Source organism: Sapajus apella, unplaced genomic scaffold, assembly GCF_009761245.1.
Source record: "Sapajus apella isolate SASKATOON/1434 unplaced genomic scaffold, GSC_monkey_1.0 scaffold468, whole genome shotgun sequence".
In the NCBI taxonomy this organism is placed as follows: Eukaryota; Metazoa; Chordata; class Mammalia; order Primates; family Cebidae; genus Sapajus; species Sapajus apella.
In genome coordinates this window covers 8,255-17,258 of record NW_022437404.1, presented here as the reverse complement: position 1 = coordinate 17,258, position 9,004 = coordinate 8,255, and the positions used below count along the sequence as shown (strand labels likewise).

Here is a 9,004-nt window from a genome sequence, read left to right as displayed (position 1 = left end):
TATAAATACAATTTTCTTATAGTTGAATTTTTCAGCTAGAATCTGCATTTTAAAAATTTCCTTTGGATTGTTCCATTTAGCACTTCAAGTTTCTACTCTGCAACTCTAATAACTGGCTCAGATTTGTTGTTAGGTTTATATCAATAACATTGTTCAAAATTTACTACTGTGTTATCTGTATACAATAATAAAGTAAATGGGAGGAATGTGCCAAATTTCAAAAGCAACATAATGAAAAATTCAAGAATATTTAATATTACAGAAAGATAAACTACAACAGGGATCCTCTTTCACTGTTGCATTAGTGAAATATGTTTTTTTACGCTTTTAAAGCTAATGTCATAACTCTCATTTTTTAACTCATCAAGAGGATGTTTTTAGAAGCCTCACCTTTATTTTTAATCAAAAACTAAAACGACTGAATTACTTTTATTAATATACACATCAAGTTACTGAAACGGTGACTTCATGAGGTTTTCCCTTAAAGATGGCACTTGCAGGCACAAAGATGCAGAGATGTCTACAGCCTGCGGATGTTTACTTGAAAAGATTCTTCAACAGCAGTTTGATACTGGGTTTCTTCATCTAGGTGAAGATTCACAAATTCTCCATAATCAAATTGATGTCTCTGATTTAGATACTAACATAATTTCTAGTTATCTGGCGAGGATCTCCCCAAGGAAGAGACACACAAATGGGACATGTCACAGGAATTATCTGAAATAGGTGACTACTGTTACAGTGATCCAGTAAACGCTGCCTGGTAAAATTTGATTCTTGACACAGGGGACACTTAAAAGTGGGATGACCAGAGAAACTTGTATTCTCTTGGTAAGTTTCTGTGTTATCAGATGTGGATGTTTCACTTCTATTACTGTTCCCTACTGAATCTTGAGAGATCTGAAAGTTTGGAATGATAGCAGAAACACCATATTCATCCTGATACTCCTTAAAAGATTTGTAATGATGTCTCATGCGATAGAATTTAATCTGTTTTGCACAGCATCTGCAGCTACCAGAAAACTTCCTCATGATATTTTCAAGGCCTAAAGCCCGTTCGGGACATGCTCTCCCTCTTCTAGTCACATTTCCATGACGCAGGGGACAATGTGCTCCGCTTTCCCTCATTGCTCTCAGGAAACATTTTCTACAGAAAACGTGCTGACGGGCCGCGGTCCGCACAGGCGTTTTGACACCTCCTGACAGACTGGGCAGTAGAAATCATCTTCGGTGTAGGAAGTGGCAGCGGAGAGCTCTTCGGGCGTGGCGGGAGGGTGGGGGAACAAGGCGATGGCAATGGCTGCAGCAGCTAAGGTGACAGTGGTGGCCAGGGGCCCGATTCCCTGCGCGAACCCGGAGTGGGGAGGCGGCAATTTCTTAAAAAGTTCAACATATGTTTGTCATATGACCCAGCAATTTCACTCATTGGAATCTACTTAAGAGACAGAAAAGCATATGTCCTCACAAAGGTATGTGTTCAAGTGTTCAGAACAGCCTTATTCATAGTTGGACCAACCTGAAAACAATCCAAATATTCTTCATCTTGTAAATAGATAAACTAAATGGTTCTATATCCCTGCAAGGCAATATCATTCAACAATAAAAGACAACAAAAATTGACTTATCTGTCCAGAAAGATCCCGTGAACGCGAGGGCAGTTTTCCCAAGGCAATTTTCAACCCTTGCACTCCAGATGATGAGAGATTACTTAATGGGCGTAATGCATGTGATTGGGGTGATGGATACTGTAGAAATGCTGACTTAACCACGATGCAATCTATGCATGTAACAAAACTACACCTGTACCTTGTACATTTACACAAATGGAAAAAGAAAAAATGAATAAGAAATAAAAAGAAAAGAAACAAAATGATGATGCATACTACAAAACTGGTGAACTTCAATGATGTTAACTAAGTGAAGGAAACTGGACATGAAAGATTACACGCCATATAATTTCATTGACTTGAAGTATCTAGAAGAGGTGAATTTATAGACACAAAAAGCAGACCATTGGGTGCCTAGAGCTTGGGGTATCAGTGGGAATTAACTATGAATAGAGAAATTTTGGACCTGACAGAAATGTTATAAAACTGGATTGTGAAAATTGCACAAATCTATTAACTTTTAAAATCATTAAATTTTACATATAAAATGAGTGAATTTTGTAGTATGTAAATTAGGCTTTATTAAACCTGTTAATTCTTTTATAAAAAAATAAGACTTTGTGAGCAAGACAAAATCCAGAAGACAGAAATGAAAAACTACTTGCATAAAATTACTGATATCTTTGCATGAAGAAAATAACAAAATTTTTAAAAGCATATGAAGCTCAGGAAAAATTTTGATCACATAAGGCAGACAATGGGCTAACTTTAGTATGAAAAACTGTTAACTAATCAATCAATAAATTAATGGAAATGTCATAGAAAATGTCTGGTCTCCATATGCAAGCCTGGAGCCTGAACTTCTGAAGTCCTGCTGCCTCAGCTGATGTCTCACACTCCCTGCCTGTATTCACCAGTCCCTAATGGCCCAGCGGAGCTTCCCTGGACAAGCCCCTCACCCAACCTTGCCATCTTAACTGTTCTTATGATAATGTAAATACCTCTCACTCAACCCTGCCATTGTAACTGAACTTGTGGTCATGTATAGTCCTTGCCCCTACCCACCCACCACTGTAACTGATCTTACTCTGCAACAACCCTACCCCCCAACGAAACTACCCCAACCTATAAAGTCAATTCCCACCTTACCCCCTTCACCTTTTCTTTCTCAGATTCGGCCCGCTTGCACCCAAGCGAAAAATAAAACGGCCTTGTTGCCCACACAAAGCCTGTTTGAAAGATCTCTTTATTAAATGCACTTACTATTTGGTACTACTGAACACAAATAACAGAAAATTGGGCAAAGGATACAGAATGACTGTATATTCTAATAGTCAATAAACATAAATATTTGCTCAAACTCATCAATGAACAGAAAAATCCAAATTAAAACAGCAATTTCATAAACTATTTTTCTCTGCCCCCAATTGGCAAATACAATAGTTTGTTTTAAAATCAAGGATTTAGAAGATTCTGTGGGAATAGATTCTCTCATATTATTACAATTTTGAGTGGTTGGCAGTGTGGTGGTAGTATCTATTAAAACCCAAAATGCAATGTTACATGCATGATAAAACCAAGAAAAATTCCATTTTAAACACCTGTCTTAAAGAAACAATCCTACATGAGCCTAAGGAGACATACAATTGGGGGGTTTTGAGCCACAGTTTGAAATAACAAAAACATTGCCAAATTCTAAAAGGAAAATTGATTAATTTGTCTTGACTATATCACTTGTGAACATCATAAAACACATTTGAACATCATAAAAACTATGTAGCATGTGAAGTCATAGCCCATTGCGAGATGACATTTGGTGCTGTGTGTAGCACTGTGGGCATGTACTGGTGTAATCTTGTGAGTCATTTGGATAATGCAATATTTCCACTCTAGGTTTTTACAGTCTTGGTAAATTTTTCCTTGTATGTTCATGGTGACATATAAAAAATATAACAGGAGAGAAAAGAAACATTCGCAATATTTAGATAGAAGAAAGGTAAATTGTGGTATAGCTATAGAAAGGAATAACATACAGGGCTTTAAGGAAATTATGTAGGACTGTCAACATGGATTGGAAAAAAAAATCATAAACCATAATGCCAGTTAGGTGGTTGAAAATCACAAAATTGTCACTGCCAGTATAAGATAAAAAATATATAGACTAAACTTAATGGATAAAGTGGAAAATGATCTTACCTTTTATATTTTAATGGGCCATAGATCAAACAGTATAAAAATTGTGAGTTCCAGAGGCGAACAAATTCCGCTTAGGTGAGCAGCGACAAGTGTCCACTCTTATTCTTTTGTCCATCAACTGAACCTGAACATGGGTGGAAGACTGAGCCTGTATGAGAAAGGGAGATTGTGAGGGAGTGAGGACAAACCAGCTAAGTGGTAAATACCCCTGTGGGCCCGTGTGATGCATTGTGATCTACAGAGGCCCCTAAATACCATATACCTACTTTACCCTCCCAGCTGATTCTCCTTCCAGAACTTTTTCTGACATGCTGTCGGTGGGGGAACTAGGAAAGTAGATAGAAAACAAGAAATATCTCTGTAGCTTCATGCAAACAAAGATCCGGAAGGAAATCAAGATAGCAACAATACTTTCAACCATCTGGACTTAGCATTTCTAATTCACATATATATTGACAGAATCTGACAACTAGAGAATATTCATTTATTTACATTGCACAAAGATTATCCATGAAACAGAACAAATACTGTGACTATAAAACAAGTCTCAATTATTTTCACAAGAATAAAATCATGCAGAGTATATTCTCTGAATACATTCTTATCAAATTGCAAATTAGTAAGATTGATAAAATTGCCAAAATTTTTGGAAGTAAAATAAGACATTTCTAAAAAATCTATGGCTTGTCAAAGATGAAATTGGAAGAAACATTAGAAAGTAATTTTAGATAAAATAATATTACAATGAATTTTTGAAATTTTTGATATGCAACCAAGGCAGTCATTAGGAAAAAAATATTTAGTTTTAAATGCATATATTATAAAAGAATAAATATGTAAAAATCAAAGATCTAAACTTTTGTATATATATATTTTTAATTATACTTTAAGTTCTGGGGTACATCTGCAGATCATGCAGGATTGTCGTATAGGTACACACATGCCATCATGGTTTGCTGCATCCATTCCTTGTCATCTACACTAGATATTTCTCCCAATGCTATCCCTCCCCCATCTCCTCACCCCCAACAGACCCCAGTGTGTGAAGTTCCCCTCCCTGTGTCCATGTGTTCTCATTGTTCAACAGCCGCCTATGAGTGAGAACATGTGGTGTTTGATTTTCTGTTCTTGTGTCAGTTTGCTGAGAATTATGGTTTCCAGATTCATCTATGTCCCTGAAAAGGACATAAACTCATTCTTTTTTATGGCTGCATAGTATTCCATGGTGTATATGTGCCACATTTTCATCATTCAATCTATCATTGATATGCATTTGGGTTTGTTCCAGGTCTTTGTTATTGTAAACAGGACCACAATAAACATATGTGTGCATGTGTCTTTGTAATAGAACAATTTATAATCCTTTGGATATATACCCAGTAATGGGATTGCTGGGTCAAATGGTATTTCTAATTCTAGATCCTTGAGGAATCGCCGCACTGTCTTTCACAACGGTAGAACTAATTTACACTCCCACCAACAGTGTAAAAGTGTTCCTATGTCTCTATGTCCTCTCCAGCATCTGTTATCTCCAGATTTTTTAATGATCACCATTGTAACTGGCATGAGATGGTATCTCAATGTGGTTTCGATTTGCATTTCTCTAATGACCAGTGATGATGAGCATTTTTTCACATGTTTGTTGGATGCATAAATGTCTTCTTTTGGAAAGTGTCTGTTCATATCCTTGGCCCACTTTTTGATGGGGTTGTTTGTTTTCTTGTAATATTTGTTTTAATTCTTTGTAGATTCTGGTTAATAGCCCTTTGTTAGATGGGTAGTTTGCAAAAAAAAATTTTCCCATTCTGTTGGTTGCTGGTTCACTCTAACACTTGTTTCTTTTGCTGTGCAGGAGCTCTTAAATTTAATTAGATCCCATTTGGCTATTTTGGCTTTTGTTTCCATTGCTTTTAGTATTTTAGCCATGAAGTCCTTGCCTATGCCTATGTCCTGAATGGTATTGTATAGGTTTCCTTCTAGGGTTTTTATGGTGTTGGGTCTTATGTTTAAATCTTTAATCCATCTGGAGTTACTGTTTGCACAAAGTGTAAGAAAAGGGTCCAGTTTCAGCTTTCTGCACATGGCTAGCCAGTTGGCGGTGAGTGTCTCTGTCTCACGGGCATTCCAGGTGCCAGTCAAAACTACCACCCAGATTTGGAGATCTAAATTTGTAAACTTGAGGATAAAAAAAAAGCAAATTTAACTTGAAAATTGTAGAAAAAAACAAATAGCTGAGGTTTTGAAGTAGTTTTATTTTCTATTTGTGTATGACAGAGCGTAATTGCACTAGTCCTTTCTTACATTGCTAAAAAGAAATACCTGAGGGTGGATAATTCATTTTTAAAAAGATTGAACTGGCTCAGGGTTTTGCACACTGTACAAGAGATATGGTGATGGCAGTTGCTTCTGGTGAGGCCTCAGGAAGCTGATAAGCGTGGGGGAAGGAAAGGGGATGCCAGGTATCACATGGTGAGAGCTGGAGCACAGAGAAAGTGTGGAAGAGCTGCACTCATTTAAACAACCAGAACTAGTGTAAATTGAGTGAGAACTCACTCATTACAGCTAGGATGACACCAAGCTATTGACGAAGGATCTGCCCCCTGACAAAAATACCTCCCACCAGGCCTCATCCCCAACATTAGGGGTTGCATTTCAACATGAAATTTGGAGGGGACAAACATCCAAACTACATCAATAACATAATTGGTTTAATATATATTGACATTATACAGCAATATTATTTAAATGTGCTTATTAAATGTATGAGTTTGGCTACTATTTTTATTTTCTAAGTACCTGATTATGTCAAGAATAAATGGTAACCATTTTACCTGGATGCAATTATTTTCTCTTTTGTATATTTTTCTTGCCATTTTCATTGTTGACTCTTCTATTACTCCAGATATGATGGAGACTGCTATAAATATTTCACTGCTGAGACTAATGTGTGCAATAGGGTAGCTACCATTTCTCAGATTGAAGAAATAACTTTTTAATGCAAGTTTGCAAATAGACTTTTTTTTTTTTAAATTTGGGCGAAGTGCTGAATTCTTTCAAATAATATTTCATGACTCTATCAAGGTGGTTGCACGTGTTTTCTCCTTTCCTCAATACATGTAGTGAATCACACTATTGATTCTCAAATGCTCAAACAATCTTGCATTTCTGGAATAAATTCCACTTGGTCATGATGTAGTAACCATCTTTTATATCAGTGAATTCACTTGTCTAATACTTTCTTAAGGACATGGCTCATAGGAGTGATTGGTCCATAAATACCTATTTGTTGTAGAGTTCTTCTCAGGTCTTGAAGTAAAGTTTCCACAGATCTCATCAAACCTAAATGAAAGTGTTTTCCCTTTTCTCAGATGTCTTTGAAGTTTGCAGAAAGTTAGTGTTGATTGTTTCTTAAATTTTTAAAAATCGTTACTGAAGCACTGAACCTGGAGTTTAGTCTAAGAAAAGCTTTAGAGGATGGGCTTACTTTCTCTATGAGATATGAAACTCCTCATATGTTATGTTATTTGTCAGCTTCAGTACATGGTACATTTTGAGTAATTTACTCACTACATGTAAATTTATTTTGTAAAGTTGTTCATAATATTTACTATGATTTCATGCTGATAAATCTATAGGACTATAACAGGAGATACAACACTTATGTAACTGCAGCCTTAGAAAGAGATGACAAACGGGCGATATCCACAGAGTGTTTGAAGGAAGATTGACTATTTTCCAAATTAAGACAGAGACTTAAACGTAAAAGTTCAAAAATCTGTACACTCCCAAACAAAGACAAATCTAAACACATTTATGCCAAAAAATGTTGAAAGCAACAAGAGAGAAATGACATCTCATGCACAAGAGAAAATAAATTAAATGACAGTGGATTCCTCCTCAGAAACTATGGAGACCAGACAGAAATGACACAAGATATTTTAATGGCTGAAAGTAATGTTGACCTAGAATGTCTATCCTATAAAAATATTATTATAAAATGAATGTTCTATCATGACGTCCTCTTTTTTCATTTTGGTTTCTAAGTGGAGTCTTGCTTTGTCACAGAAGCTGGAGGACAGTGGCACAACCACAGCTCACGGCAGCCTCTGCTTCCTAGGCTCATGTGATCCTCACACCTCAGCCTCTGGAATAGCTGGGATTACAGACACGCACCACCACCCCTGGCCAGCTTTTTGTATTTTTGGCAGAGACAGGGTTTTGCCATGTTGCGCAGGCTGGTCTCAAACTCCTGAGTTCAGGAAATCCCAGCCTCCCATAGTACTAGGAATACAGGCTTGTTGCCACTGCGCCTGGCCATGACATTCTTAGTGGAAGGAAAATAAAGGGAATTGAATGCTAGCAGACTTACCCTAAAATAAGGGCTAAAAAAAGTGCTTGAACTGGAATAGAAATGATAATGGAAGAAATCTTGGACAATCAGGAAAAAGATAAACCATGGAATGAGTAAAAATATGGGTAGATATAACAGACTTCTCTTTCTCAGTTTTGTAAATTAATTTGATGGTTGTGGAAAAAAATTATAACATTGTCAGATATGGTTTTTGATGCAAGTAGATAAAATAAAAAAATACTTAACAATAGATGCAGGAGTGAAACAAGATATAGAGAAGATAAAGTTTCTACATTTTAATCAAATTGGTAAAATGTCAGCACCAATAGACTATGTTAAGTGATGTGAATTGATGCACAATCACAAAGCTGTACAGCAGCATACACCAAAATATCATTGATTAAAAAATAGATTGCAAAAATTGCTTAAGAAGTACATCAAAAAACAGCAAAAGAAAACAGGAAAGCAAACACCAAAGGAAAAAAAAAAGCAAAAAGTAGATGTCAGGCATAAGAGCTGACATATTGATAACTGCATTACATGTAAATTCTCTAAAAAGACAAATGTCAGGGTAAACAGTAATGACCCATCTGTATGCTACCTATAAGAAACTTACTGCAGATGTTACAAGAGAGGAAGGTTGAAATAGAAGAATGGAAAAAAATAAGCCATACAAATATTTGTCTAAAAAGCAGAAATGGCTATAATATCAGGTAACATAAAATGTACAGAGCAAAGAATATTCCGAGAGACAAACAGAAATGCTACATAAAGATAAAACTGTTAATTCAGAAAGAGGACACAGCATCTCTAAATGTGTGAGCACCAAACAACTGAGTTACAAATGAGT

General features: G+C 36.2%; 1 pseudogene; it reads right to left on the bottom strand.

The window, feature by feature from the left end:
• Positions 1–410: 410 nt before the first annotated feature.
• On the bottom strand, positions 411–4,113 carry LOC116545979 (annotated as a pseudogene).
• Positions 4,114–9,004: the final 4,891 nt, after the last annotated feature.